Source organism: Leucopleurus acutus (assembly GCF_964270905.1).
Source record: "Leucopleurus acutus genome assembly, chromosome: 12".
Lineage (NCBI taxonomy): Eukaryota > Metazoa > Chordata > Mammalia > Artiodactyla > Delphinidae > Leucopleurus > Leucopleurus acutus.
The window spans coordinates 13,695,607-13,716,854 of NC_139154.1; positions in this window are offsets into that span (position 1 = coordinate 13,695,607).

Below are 21,248 nucleotides of genomic sequence, written 5' to 3' on the forward strand. Positions count from 1 at the left end.
TTAAAGCCATTAACGAAGAATGAGGTCCAGGACCATTATCCCTTATTAGGCCCCTTCCACTAAAAGTCTGGGCTTTAAGACACAGTGGGTCAGTCTAGGAGCAAACATTCCATGAGGTACTTTACTTGTAATCATTCCCCAAACAAATTCCATTCGGCCTCTAGGGTGACCAACCATCCGGCTTTGCCAGGACCCAGGGAGTTTCCCAGGACATGAGACTTGTCGTATTAAAACTGGGAGAATGCAAGGCAAATTGGGACAAGTTGGTTACCCTACTTTCTGCCTCAGTGCTGTTGTTTTGTGTAGCCCTTCAGCTGAGAAGCCAAAGCACAGATCAGTTGGACTAGTGTCCTGAGCTGTTATTACTCTTTATGAATCACTAATTTATACCTAATTATCTTTGGTGTAAGGCTTTCCCCCAATAACAACAATTTCCCTGTAATAACAACAGCTATTGTTTTTTGAGTGCTCACCACCAGGAACTGTAGAAAGTGCTCTCCATTTATCATTTCTGTTAATCCTCTTACTCATCCTAAGAGACAAGCAATTTTTTTTCTTACTTTATAGATGACGAACCTCTGGCGATGAGAGCTTTAGTAATTGCTTAAGGTCACACCAAAAGTATGTGGCACAACCAGGAAGTTCTCCTGTCACTCTGACTGCAGAAATGGCATCTGTAACCATGATGACATTCTGTCTTCAAAGGGACTGATCTACAGGGCAGCCAGTACCTGTCTTTAGGGGCAGGAGCTGTGCTCCTGCAGCAATCACAGTAATATGTCCATGGGGCAGATGCTCTTTTGTGTCATTTGTGACCCTCTGCTGCTGTAGCCTGTTTTCTGTAGAGGGTCTTCCCCAGCCAGAAGCAAAGCTTCTGAGAATTGGGAAACCAGAGCCGCCAGCACGTGGGGCCAGGGTGGCCCATTTCAGTCCGAGAGGGGCTGGGAAGCTGTGTTGTGAGGCACAGCAGTCTCCGGGCTTCCCTTCTGCGATCCGACCCCTTGTGGTTTGAGGTTTGAGTTCTGAGTCTCTCCGCATCAGGCGACTGCGGGTTCACGGCTGCGGCGGCCTCCTCCTCGGGATCCCCCGCCGGCAGCCCCCGTGGCAGCTCCGGGCACCTCTGCTTGCAGTAAACATGACCTCTGCCTTCCGCCACCAACATGACATTGGCATGTCGCTGCTGATCTGTAAACACAATTGTGTTTTCAGTCTTCTGACTGAATTTTGTTACTGGGATCCTAACAGGCAGCAGGTCTCTGTTTATCTGTAAACAGCAGCCCCGTTCCCCGGCAGAGAGGTCGGGATGTTGTTTGTTTTCATTACTTTACAGTAAGAGGAAAAGGTGGTTAGTGACAGACGTCCACACTGCCCCTCCCTCTCCCGATTGCCTGAGAAGATGATAGCTCTCTCTCTCTCTCTCTCTCTCTCTCTCTCTCTCTCTCTCTCTCTCTCCTCTCTCTCTCTCTCTCTCTCCCTCTCTCCACATAGAACCATAGCCCAGACCAAGAGAAGGAGTGAAACAGGGTCCCTATCCTTTAGTGTCTCTTGCACAGACACTGAAGAATCTGGTGGAAATAACTGTCCAGTGCCAAGTGGAACAGTCAACACGTTCTTTGCATGGGGGAAGGAACTGACATGACCAGCTGCCCTGGAGGCTCAGCCTAAGAGACCAGAATCACAGGTTCTGCTTTTGAAGGGCCCTCATGGTGGGCATGAATATGCCTTGAGAAACTTGTATATTTCTGCCTGTGTGTCCTGGAACCACATGAAGTCTCTTTCTGCAAAACTCAAATTTTCTGTTAAAATGGATGGTTTCTTTTTCCCCAAAATGTGTGTTCCAGCTAAAAGAATATGAACTTTTAACGGAATGCAGAAACAAGCTGGTGAGTTGAAGTTTTCTAAGAATATTTCCAAAGGATTGATTAGCCTATAAAACATATAGGCTAATCATATTATATATATAATTTTTATATATTATAATTATTATTTTATATATTATATTAATATATAATTACTATATATTAATATATCATATATTATATATATTATAATAATAAAAAATAATTGAATATTATATAAGTATAAATATACATTATATAAAAACAATATATTATATATGATACATACAAAGTTATATATATTAAAATATATAAAATTTATATCTTTTGGCTTTCATTAACTCTAGCAATGGAAGAGGAAAGCCAAATTGGTATCTCTTCTTCTACAAAGCCAAGTTATCAAGAACATTGTGATTTAGGAAATTTATGAGGTTTCACAGAATTATACATAGAGAAAGTGATGGTGATTTCTCTCATTTCCTCTACCTTTAGGAAAATGGGAAAGGAAATTAAAGTACCAATATTTTCTGATTGATGAGAAGAGAAAAAGAACTTACAATTCAAAAAGTAAAATGCTGGAAGATGTGGAAGGATATATGACTAATTAAATTGCAATGAAATATTCAAATCCAAGTCTGTTCTTCCACTTTGTTCTAAAGAAAACATCTTTTTAATATAGGGTTACTAAAATAATTTGATAAGGTTTTCAAAATAGTTCTTTAAATAAAGAGTTATATTTTGTTGGGGTGGAGAAATGGAGTGGACAATTTACTGTGAGATTAAATTTGGTTGGAATCTACAAATCTAAGCTTAGAAAGTGATAAAATATTTCGTTCAACATGATGGATTGAGCATGTGTTCAGCTGAAAAAATAGAATGCCTAATTTTAAGATAATAAATATATACTAGTTCTGGAAAATAAGACATGGTACAACCAACAGCACAAAAAAAAATTTAGGAGCCGGTGGAAATTAGAAAACAGATGTGATTAGGTTCATGGAGAAAACACATCTGAAACAGATACAGTAAAGAACGCTCCTTTTAAGGAGTCCCTAAGGAAACCAACTCTCAAAGTATGGAGACCAGGGGGGCTGTCTACTGGTGATCGCTGGGAGGACTAGTTAAATCACCTGTGCAGCCCCCTCTTGCTCAGACCAGCCAATGCGGGGGGTGGGGGGGGATCATCTATATGTAAAACCCTTGGGACAACAATCGAATTAGCTGGAGGGTCTGCTGAGGGAGGTTCTGAGACCCGGTGTTAGTGCCAGAAGAAGCGAAGCAATGTCAGTTAACTCTGCACGTCCCTGATGGATGTGCATAAGCTGAGAGATAAGCTCTTCCCAGGAATAAAATACACCACAGTGTTTCTCCTGTGAAGTAGAGCCTTCCTTTCTTTGACAATCTGAGGGCTCCTACTTGCCTGCCAGCCCGCTGCTCTCCACACACATGCTCTATAGGCACTTCCTGTTCAGCCTCCCCGTTCAAGGGCAAGGTCTGTTGGGGAAACAGATTTGAACAATGGCAGAGGAATTTGTCATAGCCACAAATACTTATCCAGAGTCCTTCATTTAGAAATACGAACAGACAGCCAAGGATACTTGATAGCAGTCAACAATATAAACAGAAGGATCAAGATGAACAAACAGAACAACCAGTCTTGAAAGGAATGGATGTAATACTGCAAACAAAAGAAATGAGAAGCATTCTTGGAAATTATAAGCACAATGACAAGCTTCAAAAATGGCAGAAGATTAGAATCATTTCCAGATCAATGATATGATGCTTATGCTACAAACCTCAAGCCTAAATACAAAAGCTGAAAGTGAAAGGAATTAAAAAGATATACCAGATAAATATTAACCCAAAGAAAGCAAGTGTAGCTACACTAACATCACAATATGATTTAAGAAAAGAAGCATCACTGAGACTAGAGATCACCATGTAATCACTGTGTACAGCAAGAGAATAAATCAATACACTTATAAACACTTAAAGCTCCAAAATATATATAGTAAAAATTGATAGGACTATAGGGAGAAGTTGACAAATCCACTATTATATTGGGAGGTTTTAACACACATCTTTCAGTAAATGGTAGGTCAGGCAGACAAAAAAAAAAGTCAGCAAAAGTATAGAAGTTTTGAACAACACAATTAACAAGCTTAGATGAAAGGACATATATGAACATCTATACCCAGCTATCAGAGAATACACATCATTTTCAAGCACAAATAGAATATTTATAAAAATATATTATGTAGTCATAAAGCAAGTCTCAGCAAATTTGAAAGAGTAGGTATCCTATAGACCACTGCTTTTCAAATTCATGGGTACATAAAACACCCAAAGATCTTTAAACAGGGGTTATAATTCAGGAGGGTTTTGATGGTGCCTGGGATTCTGCTTTTTCATTATGCCCCCAGGTGATGCCTGATGTTGCTGGTCTGCAGACTACACTTTCTATAGCAAGGATTATAGACGGTGTTCTTCAACTGTAACTTCTCCCTTAGTTTGAGTTCCCCTAGAAGTGGACACTAAGACAAAGATTTAGGAGCCACTGATTTACTTTGTCGGTGAAGGAAACACCAGTTGAGGAGTGAGGGCCAGCAGATAGCCAATAAAGATGTATTATCAGGCTAACTACCACTGTAGGCAACTGTAACTTAATGACCCTGGAGGAACTTTGAGAGCCAGGGTCAAACATATGTTGTCTCACAGCCTTCTGAAAAAAGATGCCATCTAGGACTTTCATAGCTAAGAGGAGAAGTCAATGCCTGGCTTCAAATCTTCAAAAGACAGTCTGACTCTCTTATAAGGGGCTAATGCAGCTGGTGACTTAAAATTGAAGCCAATGGTCATTTATTGATTTCCAAAAATCATAGGGCCCTTAAAAATTATACTAAGTCTACTCTTCCTGTGCTCTGTAAATGGAAAAACAAAGCCTGGATGACAGCACATTTGTTTACAGCATGGTTTATTGAATATTTTAAGCTCACTGCTCAGAAAAAAAGATTCCTTTCAAAATATTCCTCCTCATTGACAATGCACCTGGTCACCCAAGAGCTCTGATGGAGATGTACAAGGAGGTTAATGCTGTTTTCATGCCTGCTAACACAACATCCATTTTGCAGCCCATGGATCAAGGAGTCATTTTCACTTTCCAGTCATTATTTATGAAATATATTTTGTAAGGCTATAGCTTCCATAGATGTTGATTCCTCTGGTGGATCCAAGCAAAGTAAATTGAAAACCATTTGGAAAGGATTCACCATTCTAGACGCCATTAAGAACATATGTAATTCATGGGAAGAGGTCAAAATATCAACATGAATAAGAGTTTGGAAGAAGTTGATTCCAACCCTTGTGGATGACTTTGAGGGGTTCAAGACTTCAGTGGAGGAAGTAACTGGAGATGACAAAGACAAGAGAAATAGCAGGAGAACTAAGATTAGAAATGGAGCCTGAAGCTGTGACTAAACTGCTGCAATCTCATGATAAAATTTGAATGCATGAGGAGTTGCTTCTTAACGATGAGCAGAGAAAGTGGTTTCTTGAGATGGAATTGATTCCTGATGAAGAGGACTGACTCCAACTTTGAAAGAAGTTCTCCTGTGGGTAAAATTCTATCAAACAACATTGTGTGCTACAGAGAAGTCAGAAGAGCCAATCAATGTGGCAAATTTTATTGTTGTCTTATTGTAAGAAATTGCCACAATCACCCCAGCAAGACCCTCTACCAGCAAAAACATTATGACTCACTGAAGGCTCACTGAAGGCTCAGATGACGGTTAGCATTTATTAGCAATAAAGCATCTTTTAATTACGGTATATGTATAGTTTTTAGACATAATGTTATTGCACACTTAATAGACTACAGTATAGTGTAAACATAACTGTTATATGCACTGGGAAACCAAAAGATTTGTGTGACTCACTTTATTTCATTATTTGCTTTATTGTGGTTGTCTGGAAGTGAGTCCTCAATATGTTTGAGTTATGCCTGTATGCTGAAACCTTAACCCCTGCATATGATGTGGCCGAATTTGAAATAAGGATACCCTTGTTATTAAGGTTAAAAGAGATCATAAGAGGGGACTTCCCTGGTGGTACAGTGGTTAAGACTCCACGATTCCACTGCAGGGGCGTGTGTTCGATCCCTGGTTGGGGAACTAAGATCCTGCATGCCGCACGGCATGGCCAAAAAAGATAGGTCATAAGAGTGGAACCCTGATCTGATGAGATTAGTGTCCTTATAAGAGGAGACACTGGAGAATTCACACTCTCTCTTCACCATGTGAGGATGCAGCAAGAAGGTGGCCATCTGCAAGCCAGGAAGAGAGTCCTCAACAGGAACTGAACTGGCCAGGACCTTGATCTTGACTTCTCAGCCTCCAGAACTGTGAGAAGATAAATTTCTGTTGTTTAAGCCACTGAGTCTACTATATTTTTTATGGTTGCCTGAGCTGATGCAGACACCAACTGTATGCTTTCTTTTTTTAATTAAAATTAATTTTAACTGTATTTATTTATTTATTTGAATTATAATTGTACTACAATATTATATTAGTTTCAGGTGTACAACATAGTGATTCAATGTTTTTATACATTACAAAATGATCACCTCAATAAGTCTAGTTACCATCTGTCAACATACAAAGTTATAACAATATTATTGACTATATTCCCTATGTGGTACATTACATCTTCATGACATTGATTTTATTACTGTAAGTTTGTATTTCCTAATCCCCTTTACCTATTTTGCCTGTCCTCCCACCCCTGCCCCTCTGGCAACCACCAGATTGTTCTCAGTATCTATGAGTCTGTTTCTGTTTTGTTTCATTTGTTTTGTTTTTTAGATCCCATAAATGAGATCACATGGTATTTGTCTTTGTATGTCTGATATATTTCACATAGCATAATACCCTCTAGGTCATCCATGTTGTCACAGAAAGCAAGATTTCATTCTTTTTTATGACTAATATTCCATCGTATATGTATACCACATCTTCTTTATCCATTCATCTATGAATGGACACTCAGGTTGTTTACATATCTTGACTATTGTAAATATTGCTGCGATGAACACAGGGATACATATATCTTTTCAAATTAGTGTCTTTTTCTTTAGGTAAATACTCAGAAATGGAAAAGCTGGATTGTATAGTAGCTTTATTTTTAATTTTTTGATAAACCTCCATATTATTTTCCACAGTGGCTGCACCAATATACTGTCCCACCAACAATGCACAATGGTTCCGTTTCCTACACATCCTCACCAACATTTCTTGTCTTGTTCTTTCTTGTCTTGTTGGTGATAGACATTCTGACAGGTGTGTGGTTATATTTCACTTTGGTTTTGATTTGCATTTCCCTGATGGTTGGTGATGTTGAGCATCTTTTCATGTGCCTGTTGGTGCTCTGTGTGTCTTCTTTGGAAAAATGTTTATTCAGGTCTTCTGCCCATTTCTTAATCAGAATTTTTTGATATTGAGTTGTGTGAATTCTTTGTATATTCTGGATATCAACCCTTATCATATATATCATTTGCAAATATCTTCTCCCATTCATTAGGTTGCCTTTTTGTTTTGTTGATGGTTTCCTTCACTGTGGAAAAGTTTTTTACTTTGATGCAGTCCCACTTGTTTATTTTTGTTTTTGTTGCCCTTGCTTGAGGAGACATATCCAAAAAAATTTCTAAGTCTTATGTCAAAGAATATATTGCCTATGTTTTCTCATAGGAGTTTTATGGTTTCAGGTCTTAGATTTACATCTTTAATGCATTTTGAATTTATTTTTGTGCAGGTAGTTTAATCTGATTCTTTTGCATGTAGCTATCCAGTTTTCCTGACACCATTTATTGAAGAGACTGTCTTTTTCCCATCATATATTCTTGCCTCCTTTGTCATAGATTAACTGACTTTATTAAGTGTGGGTTTAGTTCTGGGCTCTCTACTCTGTTCCATTGATCTATGTGTCTGTTTTGGTGTCAGTACTATATTGTTTTGATTACTGTAGCTTTGTAGTATTGTTTGAAATCAGGGCATGTGATACCTCCAGTTTTCTTCTTCTTTCTGAAGATTGTTTTGGCTATTCAGGGTTGTTTTGACTTTCCATATAAATTTTAGGATTATTTGTTCTAGTTCTATGAAAAATGCCATTGGTATTTTTATAGGGATTGCATTGGGTTTATTGTAGATTCCCTTGGGTTGTAGTATGGACATTTTAACAATGTTAATTATTCCAATCCATGAGCATGAAATATCTTTCCATTTATTTGTGTCTTCTTCAGTTTCTTTCATCAATGTCTTATGGTTTTCAGGGTACAGGTCTTTCACCTCCCTCATTAAATTTATTCTGAGGTATTTTATTATTTTTGATGCAATTGTAAATGAGATTGTTTTCTTAGTTTTTCTTTCTGATAGTTCATTGCTAGTGCATAGAAATACAACAGACTTCTGTATATTAAATTTGTATCCTACAATTTTACTGAATTTATTTTTCAGTTCTTATAGTGTTTTGGTAGTGTCCTTAGGATTTTTTATGTATAGTATCATGTCATCTGCAAACAGTGACAGTTTTACATCTTCCTTTCCAATTTAGGTTATTTTAATTTTTTTTAAGTTTATATTTATTTATTTGGCTGTGCAGGGTCTTCGTGGCAGCACGCAGGATCTTCGCTGCTGCATATGGGATCTTCACTGAGGCATGTGGAATTTTTAGTTGCAACATGTGAGCTTTTAGTTGCAGCATGAAGGATCTAGTTCTCTGACTGGGGATTGAACCCAGGCCTCCTGCATCGGGAGCACAGACTCTTAACCACTGGACCACCAGGGAAGTCCCTAGGTTTTTTAAATTTCCTTTTCTTAACTGGTTGCTGTGGCTAAGACTTCCAATACTTTTTGTCACAAATTGATGTTGAGTTTTGTCAAAAGCTTATTCTGTATCTATTGAGATGATTATATGATTTTTATTTTTCAATTAATGTGGTGTATCATGTTGACTGATTTGCAGATACTGAACTATCCTTGAATCCAAGTTAAATCCCACTTGATTATGGTGTACAGTCCTTTTAATGTATTGGGTTTTTTTTAATAATGTATTGTTGAATTCAGTTGGCTAATAATTTGTTGAGGTTTGCTCCATCTATTTCATCAGTGATATTGGTGTCTAATTTTCTTTCTATTTTTGTGTGGTGTCTGGCTGTGGTATCAGGGTGATACTGGCCTTGTAGGATGAATTTCCAAAGGATTCTTTCCTTCTCTTTTTTTTTTTTTTTTTGGCAATAGTTTGAGAAGTATAGGTATTGACACTTCTTTAAATGTTCAGTAGAATTCACCTGTGATGCCATCTATTCTGGACTTCTATTTGTTGGGAGATTTTTTTTTTAATTATTGAATTTCACTACTGGCAACTGTTCTGTTCAGATTTTCTATTTATTCCTTATTCAGTCTTGGGAGATTCTATGTTTCTAGGAATTTATCCATTTATTCTAGGTTGTCCAATTCATTGACATGTAATTATTTGTGGTAATCTCTTATGATCCTTGTATTTCTTTAGTGTCAGTTGTAACTTCCCTTTCATTCTGATTTTATTTGTTTGGACCCTCTCTTTTTCTTGACGAGTCTGGCTAAAGTTTGATCTTTTTTTTTTTATCTTTTCAAAGAAGCTGCTCTTGGTTTCAGTGATCTTTTCTATTGTCTTTTAGTCTCTATTTCATTTATTTCCACTTTGATCTTTATTATTTCTGTCCTTTTACTAATTTTGGGTTTAGTTTGTTCTTCTTTTTCTAGCTCCTTTAGGTGTAACATTAGATTGCTTATTCGAGGTTTCTCTTGTTTCCTGAGGTAGGCTCTTTATCCTCTCTTTATCTTTAATTTTGACCATTTTAATTATAATGTGACATGGTGTGGACCTCTTTGGGTTCATTTTGTTTGAGACTCTCTGTTTTTCCTGGGCCAGAAAGTCTGTTTCCTTCCCTGGGTTAAGAAAGTTTTCAACTATTATTTCTTCAAATATGTTATTGCCACTTTCTCTTTTCTCTTTCCATGACCACTATAGTGCAAATATTAGTATGCTTGATGTTGTCTCAGAGATCTCTTAAACTATCCGCATTAAAAAAAACCTCTTTTTTCTTATGTTCAGCTTCGGTGATTTCTGATCCATTCCTCTGTATCATATAATCTACTGTTGATTCCTATTAGTGTATTTTTTATTTCAGTTATTGTATTCTTCAGCTCTATTTGGTTCTTCTTTATATTTTCTACCTCTTTGCTGAAATACTTACTGTGTTCATTCATTCTTCTCCCAAGTTCATTGAGCATATTTATGATGATTACCTTGAACTCTTTATTAGGTGGATTGCTTATCTCCACTTCATTTATTATTTTTTTTTCTGGTGTTATGTCTTGTTCCTTCATTTGGAACATATTCCTCTATCTCCTCATTTTGTGCAGTTCTGTGTTTTTTTTTTTTTTTTTTTTTTTTTGTATTATGTAGGTCAGTTATGTTTCTCAGCCTTGGAGAAGTAGTCTTACATAGGAAATGTCCTATGGGACCCAGAAGAACACTCCCCCCTTGTCACCATAGCTATATGCTCTAAGGTACCCCTTATGCAGGCTGCATGTGTCTTTCTGTTGTGGCAGGGCCAGCTACTGTGGGTGCACTCGTAGGCGGGGCTGGCCCCCAGCCTGGTTGGCTGCAAGGCTGTGCCTGTGTGGTGGCTGTGGGACTAATGGAAGGTGGGATTGGCTTCCCACACAGTTGGCTGTGCAGCCCAGGGGGTCATGGGGCTGCTGCCATCTCGCTGAGGGTGTGGCCAGGTTCCTAAGCTGCTGTTTGCACAGCCCAGAAGAGACCTGGGCCTGTTGGTGGGTGGGGCCAAGTCCCCAGTGCTAGTAGGCTAGAAAGAGGATTCCAAAATGGCACCTGCCAGCACTAGTGTTATCATGGTAGAATGAACTTCCCAAAATGGCTGTAATCAATGTCTCCATCTCTAGGAGGAGTACCAGTTGCCTCCTGCCCTCCTGGGGTGCTATTCTAGATCAGCAAGTGAGAATGACCCAGACTCCTTTCAAACTACTGCCTCTGCTCTGGGACTCAGAGCACGTGAGATTTTGCATGTACCCTTTAAGAGCAGAGTCTCTGTTTCCTATAGCCCTGTGGCCCTCTTGAACATAAGCCCTGCTGGTTTTCAAAGCCAGACATTCTGGGGGCTCATCTTCCTGCTGCAGGACCACTGGGCTGGGGAGCCCGATGTGGGGCTTGGACCCCTTGCTCCTTGGGGAGGAACTCTATGATTGTGATATTCCTCCTTTTTGTGGGTCACTAACCCAGGGGCATGGGTCCTGACTATACCATATCTCTGTTCCTCCTACTCATTACACTGTAGATCCTTCTACATATCTAGTTGTGGAAAATCTTCTCTAGGTCATTCTTGTAGATAGTTGCTCTGTAAGTAATTGTAATTTTGGTGTGTCTATGGGAGGAGGTGAGCTCAGGAGTTCCTACTCTGCCATCTCAGGCACCTCTTTCTAAATGCTTATTTTAGAACAGAAGAAAGACCTAAATGTGAATGATTTAAGGTTCCATTCTAAGAAACTAGAATAAGAAGAGTATCTTATCATGATATCCAAGATCATTTACCAATATCATATAAAATTTTTGATTTCATAATTGAGAACATTTCTGCAATAAAAACGCCAGGCCCAGATGGTTTTACATATGTATTCTATCAACCATTAGAAAATAATCCTACACAAACTCTATCAGATAATAGAGAAGAAGAGAGAACTTACTAATTAATTTTTTGTGGTTACCATTATACTGATAGTAAAACCAAATAATGATGTCATAAGAAGAGAAAACTATAGACAAATAAACCTCATGAATATAGATGCAAAAATACTTTTAAAAACATTAGTAAATCAAATGTACAGTATACAAAAAGTGATATGTATGATAAAGTGTGGTTTTTCCTGAGAATGAATGATTGGTTTAATATTTGAAATTCCAAAATCTGTAATTCACTGTATTTGTAGAATAAAAGAGAAAAACCATATAATCTTTTCAATAGTTGCAGAACAAGCATTTGAAAAAATTCAGCATGCATTCATCATAAAAACCCTTACCAAACTAAGAATAAAAGGGAATTTCCTCAGTCAGGTTAACGGTATTAGTGAAAACCTACATCTAACAACATAATCATACTCAATGATGAAATCTCAATGCTTTCTGCCTAATATTAATAACTAGGAAAGTATGTCCACTCTCACTACTTCTATTTAGCATTACATTGGAAGTCCTAGCCTCTGCAACCAGACAAGAAATAAAATTATAAAGGCTTGAAAGGAAGAAGTAAATTTGTTGAAAACATGATTACATATCTAAAAATTCCTAAGGAACGTACACATAGGCTAGGAAAATTAATAGCTTAACTTAGCAAGATTTTACAATACAACATGAATATATGAAAATCTCTTGCATTTTTATTTTATTTTATTTTTAAATATATTTATTTTTGGCTGCATTTTGTCTTCGTTGCTCTGCACGGGCTTTCTCTAGTTGTGGCGAGTGGGGGCTACTCTTTGTTGCGGTGCATGGGCTTCTCATTGCAGTGGCTTCTCTTGTTGCATGCAGAGCACGGGCTCTAGGTGTGTGGGCTTCAGTAGTTGTGGCATGTGGGCTCAGTAGTTGTGGCTCACGGGCTCAGTAGTTGTGGCACACTGGCTTAGTTTCTCCGCAGCATGTGGGATCTTCCTGGACCAGGGCTCAAACCCGTGTCCCCTGCATTGGCAGGCGGATTCTTAACCACTGCACCACTAGGGAAACCCCTCTTGCATTTTTATATTGTAGCAATGAACACTTCGAAAATGAATTAAGAAGTGATACCATGTAAGCTATAACCAAAAAAATTAAATATTTAGGAATACATTTAATGAAAGATGTGCAAGATCTTTATAGTGAAAAATGGAAACTTGCAAAAGTAAATTAAAGACGACAAGTAAATGGAGAGTAAATATGTTACGTTCATGGATGGGGAGATCAATGTTGTCCAGGTTGATGCTATCTGAGACCCAGGTTAATCCACAGAGCCTCATCTTATTTTGGAGATTTTTTTCAAGTCCACATCTTTTCATGCATCACCTTCACTCAATCTCTTCATCCATCATTCATTCATCCCATATGTATATATATGTATATGTGTGTATATATATATATGCAGGCACATGTATATGAACACATGTATGTGCCTGTATATGTGTATGTATATGTGTGTGTTATATTATATTATATATTAACTATCTTTATTACCTTTCATTGCTAATTTGGCTAGAATTTTGCTTTCCCCCTCACTACCACCTCACTTCTGCTTCCCTCCCTGTCCCCATAGCTGCTTATCTCTGCTGAATGATTAAGTTAATTTTGCACACTCATGCATGCACACACAAAACATCCAGGCAGTAACTCCCTTCATATTTGTTTCATTATCTGGTCTACCAATTACTCTTTAATAGTCAACATGTTGATTCACTCCATTTATTGTTGTTTGTGTATGTCTACAAATATTACTTAACCTAACAACATTCTGTTTTCCTCATTTTACAGATGAGGTTCCTGGGTTCAAAAAGTCAGTGGAGGGCTTCCCTGGTGGCGCAGTGGTTGAGAGTCCGCCTGCCGATGCAGGGGACACGGGTTTGTGCCCTGGTCCAGGAAGATCCCACATGCCGCAGAGCGGCTGGGCCCGTGGGCCATGGCCGCTGAGCCTGCGCGTCTGGAGCCTGTACTCCACAACGGGAGTAGGCCACAACAGTGAGAGGCCCGCGTACCGCAAGAAACAAAAACAAACAAACAAAAAAAGTCAGTGTAATTTGTCCAAATCCACCACTCACTAGCAGGTGCTCTACCCCAGGCTCCCATAGACTGCATGCTGGATTTTCTTTCCTCCTTTCTTTCTTTCTTTCTTTCTTTCTTTCTTTCTTTCTTTCTTTCTTTCTTTCTTTCTTTCTTTCTTTCCTTCCTTCTTTCCTTCTTTCCTTCTTTCTTTCTTTCTTTCTCTCCTTTCTATTTCTCTCATCACTGTTATTATCTTTTTTAAAAAATTCATTGAAGTATAGTTGATTTACAATGTTGTGTTAATTTCTGCTGTACAGCAAAGTGATTCAGTTATACATATATATATTCTTTTTCATATTCTTTTCCATTGTGGTTTATCACAGGCTATTGATTATAGTTCCCTGTGCTGTACAGTAGGACTTTGTTGTTTATCCATCCTGTATATAATAATTTGCATCTGCTAATCCCAAACTCCCAATACTTCCCTCCCCCACTTCCTCTTCCCCTAGGCAACCACAAATCTGTTCTTTATGTCTGTAAGCCTGTTTCTGTTTAGTAGATATGTTCATTTGTGTCGTAGTTTAGATTCCACATATAAGTGATATCATATGGTATTTGTCTTTCCCTTTCTGACTTACTTCACTTAGTATGATAAATCTCTAGGTCCATCCATGTTGCTGCAAATGGCATTATTTCGTCCTTTTTATGGCTGAGTAATATTCCATTATATAAATATACCACATCTTCTTTATCCATTCATCTGTTGATGGACATTTAGGTTGTTTCCATGTCTTGACTATTGTAAATAGTGCTGCTATGAACATAGGGGTGCATGTATCTCCTTGTATTACAGTTTTGTCAGGGCATATAACCAGGAGTGGGATTGCAGGACCATATGGTAACTCTATTTTTAGTTTTTTGAGGAATCTCCATTCTGTTTTCCATAGTGGCTGCACCAATTTACATTCCCACCAACAGTGTAAGAGAGTTCCCTTTTCTCCACACCCTCTCCACATGCTGGATGTCTATTCCTTCACCTGACCAAGGCTTGTCTTCCTCATCTATTCTAAAGCCTTATTTATTTTCTTCAGTAAAATCTATCTTTCCTAGCTAATGTCTATCAAACATCATTGTGATAAGAAACCCAATTAAAGTTAATAGTTTACTGAGTACTTTCACATGAGGATGTAACACAAACCCCAGGAAGTGAGATGGAAGGCAGATTGCTGACCTCATTACAGGTGTAGGTGTTTGGGGACTGCAGGGTGGACAGAAAAGTTCCTGTCACCTGCGGATAAGCAGTCCTGCAGTATCCAAAGATCACACATTTAGGCCCCTGGGAATAATAGATGTTGCAAAGTCCCAGGCCCAGGAGGTCCCCCTCCCTTTCTTCTCCTCCAGGAAGCTCAGCTCCATAGCCAGACAGCTCTGTTATCCAACACCCAGCCCAGGAGCAGCCAGCCACCCAGTTTACGCTGTCAGTGATCTCACTAGAATGAACGAGATGAGTCAACATTCACACAAAGACCTTCTGGCCTGCAATCTGAGAACAGGTTTAGGAATAACAAAGCAAAAGGGAGAAATGTAACCAAGAACTATCTCTTTATTGCTTTTGAGTTGTTTAAGGGGGTTTTAAGGGATTAAGGCTAAAGAAATGTTGACTGTAGGGAGAGGAGCAGGATATCAGTTGAACAGAAGAGAGGACTTTGTGCTGACTAAGGGGGGAAGCACATTAAAGGAAAATCTCATCAGCCTGCCTGCTCGCAGGGGGATGGGGCTGGACATCCAAAGTGAATGAGAATACAGGTTTCCAGCCTGGGGGTAAAAGCCAAGGATCTTTGGGGTCCCCACTGGTTATGAGTAGACAACCAAGGACTACCAGAGGTCCTCTGATCCCTCCTGCCAATCCCTTCCCAAATTCTCAGCTGAAACCCTGGGAGGCATCTCATCATAAGCACTGGACACAGAGAGGAGCCAAGCCCCAGGAGTTATGAAAACAACATGCCAGTGGGGTTAGAAAATCGAAGGGTCACAACAAGCCTCAGGGAGGCATGTAAGATGGACTTAGACTATGATAGGTCCCAACCCATTCTTTTCTTCTTCTTTTCCTTTGTTTCTATTACTGTATCGGCCAGCGTCTGTCTTTCTCCTCTTCCTGTGTCTCATTCAGGTCTGTTTCTCTGTTATTCTCTGGAGATGTCCCCCCATACAGATACTCTGGATACTACCCCCATCTCCCTCCCGTGGATGCATGACCACCAGGGGATTTCCACTGAGGAGAAATTTCCTCACCACCCCCTTCCCTATCCCCACCTGCTACACGCCCACAGTCAAAGGCATAAAGAACAGATAAGGGCTCTGGGCAAAGGAATGATTTATGCTCTTCTTTCAAGTAAGCAGCCTTAAAAGCCCAATAATACTTTCTATTTTTACCCTCACCAGATGTTACCTTCCCATTTTTCCAGCAAGCCTTCCAGGTAGAGCTTACTTTCTTTGGGAAAATCCATCATAGCTGTAGACTTGGGTGGTGGGGGGTGGTAAGAGGTGGGAATGGAGGTTGCCCTTGTTCCTTCCTTCCATCCTGACCTTCCTGAGGTCTGTCTTGCCTTCCAAGTATCCACATGAATTTCATCCTTTAAAGACCTCTTCAGAATTTTCCTTATTACTGGAAGTTTAATCTCTCTCTGATTGGGAATAACTTGCCATGATAAATTCTGTCTTCCCTCTGTACCACTCACTCAGAGACCTGGGTTGAGGTCCTGGCTCTGCCTCTACGAAGCTGGGTGAGTTGTAGATGATGGTTGCTTACCTCTCTTGGCTTCTTCTCCTTGACCTTCAAATGAAAAGATGTGATAGGCGTTGTTAAGGCTATGATTCTAGGTGGAGTTTCATGTGTTGTCTTTGAAGGCAGAGACAATTAAAAATTTTTATTTTATTTTATATTGGAGTATAGTTGATTTACAATGTTGTGTTAGTTTCAGGTGTACAGCAAAGTGATTCAGTTATACGTATACATATATCTATTGTTTTTACATTCTTTTCCCATATAGGTTATTACAGCATATTGAGTAGAGTTCCCTGTGCTATACAGTAGGTCCTTGTTATCTATTTTATAAATAGTAGTGTGCATATGTTAATCCCAACCTCCTAATTTATCCCTCCCCCTCACCTATCCCCTTTGGTAACCATAAGTTTGTTTTCTAAGTCTCACAGATCCTTTGGGAAGTGTTACTGACTGTCTCAGATCAGGTTGACCCCAACTCGTCCTTCCCTTGCCCCATGCCAATTGTGCCAGTTGGACGAGACCAGGTTTGGCAAAACAGAGCAGAAACTTTGTTCATTGATCAAGGAATGGAGAAAGGAGAGTTCATGCTCTAAAGACACCTTCTCCCAGAAGGGAGGAAAGTGGGGGACCTTTATGGGGTAAGAGACAGAGGTAAGAAACTGGGGAAAAGGGTGGAGATTTCCAGGAGTAGCTGGGGCATGTGCAGTTTCTCAGGCTCCCTTGCACATGCCACTAATGGTGCCTAGCAAGGTGCAAGTACCCCAAAGGCAGGGACATTTAAGTCACTCCCAGGAAGCCTTGTAGAGCATCTGATCTCATCCAAGATGTGCATTCGAATCATTCGTGAAGTTTTACAACTTAATTTCACGTAACAATCTCTTCACACCAGGAAATGCTGATGCCATGGTTTTGAAGCAGAGCTTGGAGAGTTTTCTTTTTCTTTCTTTTTTTTTTTTCTAACTTCCTGATTGATTGACAGACCAGCTGACATAAATCTCCTCGCTGGTATCTCCAATACAAAGTAAAACGGATGTATCTAGTTATTATCTCATTATTAAGTTCACCTGAAGAACTACAATTACCAAAGAGGATCATTCTTGACAGAAAAAAGAAACCCACAGGCTTTCTTCTGCACCCTCATCTTTTGCTGGAAACTTAAGTAAGGTTTCAAATTGCAACAGTCGGAAACAAAACAACCTATACTGGAACTCAGAGAGTTTAGTTTATCCCTTCTGACACAGCTTTAATGGCAGAAGTCAGGGGAGCTGGAGGCACAGGACATAGACCAGCATTTTCTGTTTCCTCTGTGTCATAATTCCCTGGGAATTAGTAGAAGGAGACTTGTCGGGTACTGACAGTCTGTCATGAGGTGCAATGGGGTGAATGGACATGGCTTGGAGGGGGCCGATCTCTAGGAGCTAGAAAGCTGAAAGACAACTCCAGGTCGGGGTGGGAATGGGTAGCACATTTTCAGTTCATTGTAGCTGAGACTATCAGTGGCCTGTGGGAAAAGCAAACTGCTGTTTACGTTTTTGCAAATTGGAATGGAGAAGAAAGTGTTTGCCAGATCAGTAGCTACATACTAGCTATCAGGAGCTATGTTGACTTTTTTTTGTAGTAAAGTTCCTACAATTAGAATCACTATGTGTTAAAATTTTTTGTTACTCCAGGCGTTCTGCAACATCCACCTGCCGTCTGCATGGGCAAACGGGAAAGTAAAATGGGGTTTACCAACCCTGCATCTTTCAAGTCCACAGTTCCCTCAGGGATAAGGCATTGTTTTTATATTTACCATCCTGGTAGGAAAAAGAAGTTCCAGTGGCTTCCATGTTATCCTTCCAATCATCATACTCCTTACTCCATGGGCCAGACAGCCAAGCCTGGTATTCTTCCAGTTACTAAGTATGTATATCCAATTAACATTCATGAAATGGGGAAATAACTATACAACTGATTCTCTACAATGGATCTATTGGGCCCCCTGGGATTTGAAATTCACCTAAGACTCCATATATCACCAGGCCACCAGTAGCTCCCATTTCATTGGTGACATAGTAACATTGTGAGTATTCAGGAATTAACATAAATTCAGATCCAGTACCTAGTATTCTTTGAAAGTTCTAGATGATTCCTTTTTCTCAGGGTTATAATCACTCTAATAAATGGCAGCAAGGCCCTTTGTGGGGCATCTTAGTAGGTGCTTCATCATAATCAAACACAAGTGTTAATTTGATTAATCATGATGTCACTGTACGCTCAAATGCTAGTATCTCATTTCTCCCATTGGCAAGAAGCCCAAGGATATGACCAAACCAGTCCCCAAATAGCATCTCTGTGAGACTACTTTTGGTACTAATTTCTGTATTACTCAGGGACAATCCTGATGACAGAAACTGCACCGTTATTTAGAGGAAATGACATATTAAACAATATTACCTAGGTATTCATGTGTTATCTAGGTAACTGAAAGCGTAAATCCTAACCCTTAAGACATCAAGAAGGTGTGAATTACAGGAAGCTTCTATCATTCCCAGGGCTGGGGGAACACAGGAAAGAGTTGGAAATATTAATGCTTAGAAACTTAGAAGAGGGGCACCAAAGAACTGAAGCTCAAAGCTCTAAGAAGGAGGCATGGCTCAACTGGGGCTGATGTCTTTGAACTTGGGAGCGTCCCTGTGAGCCCGGGAACTAAACTTTTAGGAGGGGGCACCAGCCAGCTGATGCTGGTGTTTCTGAATTGGGCACTTTATACTGTTGATTCTGCAAGTATTGGAAAACTACAAACTGAATTCAACTGCTGCTATGATATAATAATTCCAACCTCTTCCGTTTGTTATTACAGACCTGGAGTTTTCCCAGTTATATAGATTAAGTAATATTTTAGCAGATTGTTCAACTATTTCATTCCTAGGGATACTGTGATGATTAATTTTATCTGTCAACATGCCTGCACCACAATATGCCCAGATATTAGGTTGTACACTCTGCTGAGTCTGTAAGGCTGTTTCTGATGGGATTGACATTAGCACTGGTAGACTGAGTAAAGCAGATTGCCCTCCCCCAAGTGGATGGTCCTAATCCAATCCATTCGCGGCCTGAATAGAACAAAGAGACTGAGTAAGAGAGAATTTGCTCTCTCTGCTTGACTGTCTTTGAGCTGGGACAGCTATCTTCCATCTTCAGACTCAGACTTAGACTAGAATTTACATGCTCATCCGCTTTCCTGGTTCTCAGACCTTTGGACACAGCCACCGGCTACACCATTGGCTCTCCTGAGTTTCCATCTTGCCAACTGCAGATCTTGGGACTTTTCAGCCTCCATAGTCACATAAGTCAATTCCTTATAATAAATAAATATTTACTTATCTATCTATCTATCCATCCATCTATCTATCATGTTCTGTTTCTCTGGAGGAACAGACTAATACACATACGGTGATCAATGAGCCACTACCAGAGAATATCAGGGGTCAAAGTACTAGGATCATCACCCCACCCCTGATTCCCATTATTATAAATGTGCCAATCTTATCTCTGATAGTTAAAGGCTGCCACTTGGCATCTGTTACACCCACACATCCCATCACGTTATTGAAATTTCAGTGGTGGTAAGTTCCATTGTCATACCTACCACAGAGTTTGAAAGAATACTGGTATTCCTCTCATGAACCTATTTCTCAATTTCATTGTGAAGGTAGTGTCCTATGGGCCTTCTACGAGAATGAAGTGGGAGATGGGGGGGACATGTAGATCATGATAAAACCACTCTGACATTCTCATCCTCTTTATATTCCTTCCTGTGCCTTATGCCATGGAAGTTCTGGCATCTCAAACTCATTGGAAAAGCTCTTGTTGAATCCAATATTCAATGACTTAACTAAGTAAACTGTCAGAGCCACTTCCGGCTACAACAAGCTAACGCATTAAATACAAAATCTCTGGTAAGTACCCTCGTATCACTTTTGGCCTGATCTAAATTTGGAATCCATTCCCACTCTGTGTTTCTGCTGATTTTAATTCACAAACTCTTGCAAGTTTCTGGAGTTATAAACTCATGAGTCAAACTTTGTATTTGTTGCCCAGGAGCAGGGAGAGATCTGACCCTAATCATGGGTGGAGGAAACAAAAGATAATTGGGAGAGATCTTGAGATTGTTGTAAGATCTTCAAACAAGAAGAAGCACTTCTTTTAGCCATAAGAGGACAGATTGTTTCAACTGCCAGGGAAGGTTCAGAATGATTCAGAAGTTCAAGATTCTCAGCTTCATCTGACGTTACCCAGATATCCCCCTTCCAAATCTCAGGGTTCTACTCCTTCCTAACCAACACCCTCACATTCACACAAGAGATTTTGTAAGGCTGTGACTTACACTTGCAAAATGATCCTGCAAACCACATAATTCAAATTTGCACCAGTTTTCAGGGAAGTCAATCCGGTGACTATAAGAAATTGTCTAGTTCTCTGACTATAACTTGAACTGAGAGTTTATAGACCTAAACCTATTATTTTCTTTCTATAAGTATTCCAGTTTACTCAGAAGCCACAGAACTTGTGGCCATAATTACTACCATAAATGTGTGTGTGATATCGTGATATATGTGATAAGTGTCAGTGGGCACTTTATAGTAACACCCTTCAGGTGATAGTTGGATCATTTGTATTACTACTACATGTCATCAATTACTATCATCTCATTTCCCATTGGCAAAGACCATGGCCCTGCATTCAAGTTCAAGGATAGAACAAAAACAATATACCTTTGAAAATATGTTTCCTGGAACCACTCCTGG